The following is a 1,759-nucleotide window of genomic DNA, read 5'->3' as shown; positions in this document are numbered from 1 at the left end:
GCTGAGGAAGAAGAGGAAGAGTACTTTGAACCCAATATGGAAGAAAATTTGGAGAACAATCATGAGGAAGAAGCTCATAATCATGCCAAAGAAGGCCATGCAAACCGTGCTGGGCAAGAAAGGAGAGTTCTAGGCTCCTATATCAATCCTAATCTAGGAAACTGTGGAAGTAGCATTCAGAAGCCCACCATACATGCCAACAATTTTGAACTAAAACCCCAGCTCATCACTCTTGTTCAGAACAATTGTTCATTTGGAGGAAGTGCCCAAGAAGACCCCAATCAACATCGAACCACCTTCTTGAGGATTTGTGACACTATGAAGTCCAATGGAGTCCATCCAGATGTCTATAGGTTGCTCTTGTTCCCTTTTTCACTCAGGGACAAGGCATCCAAATGGCTTGAATCCTTCCCAAAGGAGAGTTTACCAAATTGGGAAGAAGTGGTGAACAAGTTTTTGGCAAGATTTTACCCTCCTCAAAGGATCAACAGGCTAAGAGCTGAGGTGCAAACTTTCAGGCAACAAGATGGTGAGACTCTTTATGAAGCATGGGAGAGGTTCAAAGACCTAACAAGAAGATGCCCACCAGATATGTTCAATGAATGGGTTCAACTTCACATCTTTTATGAAGATCTTTCCTATGAGTCAAAGAAGGCTGTGGATCATTCATTAGGAGGCTCTCTAAACAAGAAGAAAACCATTGAAGAAGCCATAGATGTCATTGAAACAGTTGCTGAAAATGACTACTTCTATGCCTCCGAAAGAAGTAACACCAGAGGAGTAATGGAGCTGAACCACATGGATGCATTGTTAGCTCAAAATAAGATGATCACCAAGCAGCTAGCAGATCTTACCAAGAAGGTGGAGGAAAACCAAGTTACAGCAGCCATCACTTCATCATCAGCTCAAGAAGGAGCGAACATAGGAGAAGAAGGTGACTGGGAGCAAGCCAACTATGTTGGAAACTCACCTAGACAAGTCCATGATCCATACTCCAAAACTTACAACTCGGGATGGAGAAATCACCCCAACTTTGGATGGGGAAACCAACAAGACTAAAGGCAAGATCAGAGACGCCACAACCTCAACTCCAACAACAATGTAACTCATCAACACACCTCACAGAGATCTTACTAACATCCATCTAACCAATCTTCTCAACCACCTAATCTCAACCCATCATCAATAACTGAGGAGAGATTATCAAAGATTGAGGCTCTACTTGAAAACTTATGTAGAGATGGCCAAGACAACAAAGTGTTTAAGGAAGAAGTGCGAGCCAATATCAAGAACCAAGGAGAAAACATCAAGATATTGGAGTCCCAAGTAGGGTATCTATCTCAACAAATTCCCAAACCCACTGATGGATTCCCCAGTGATACAGAGAAGAATCTAAGAGGAGAAACAAAGAAAGTGAGATGGAAAGAATGCAAAATGATAACCACAAGTGATGAGGGGAGTATGAATGGAGTAGAACACCTCCAAAATAATCAAAAGGAATGCCAGGAGGAAGGAAGCTATACAACTCAACCTAAATCCAAGGAAGAGCTAAAGAAGAAGGAGGTATTGAACCCATATGTACCTTTTCCCCACAGGCTTAAAGGTGGTGTAGCAGGGAGAATGTATTCAAGGTTCCTTGATATGTTTGCATCTCTTGATGTAAATATACCATTCATTAAAGCCCTCCAGCAAATGCCTTTCTACATCAAGTATATAAAGGAGCTACTAGCCAGAAAAAGTCCATTGAAGGGTGGACAAA

The 1,759-nt window shown here is 41.9% G+C and overlaps 1 non-coding gene across 1 annotated transcript; it reads right to left on the bottom strand.

Moving 5' to 3' along the window:
• Positions 1 to 489: 489 nt before the first annotated feature.
• LOC130948279 (small nucleolar RNA R71) lies at positions 490 to 596 on the bottom strand. The gene has a single exon (XR_009072997.1). It is a non-coding gene; the product is annotated as a small nucleolar RNA R71 (small nucleolar RNA).
• Between the last annotated feature and the right edge of the window lie 1,163 nt (positions 597 to 1,759).

This window comes from Arachis stenosperma, chromosome 1 (assembly GCF_014773155.1).
Source record: "Arachis stenosperma cultivar V10309 chromosome 1, arast.V10309.gnm1.PFL2, whole genome shotgun sequence".
NCBI lineage: Eukaryota > Viridiplantae > Streptophyta > Magnoliopsida > Fabales > Fabaceae > Arachis > Arachis stenosperma.
The sequence above is the reverse complement of the archived record's forward strand: the minus strand, read 5'-3'. Positions and strand labels throughout refer to the sequence as shown.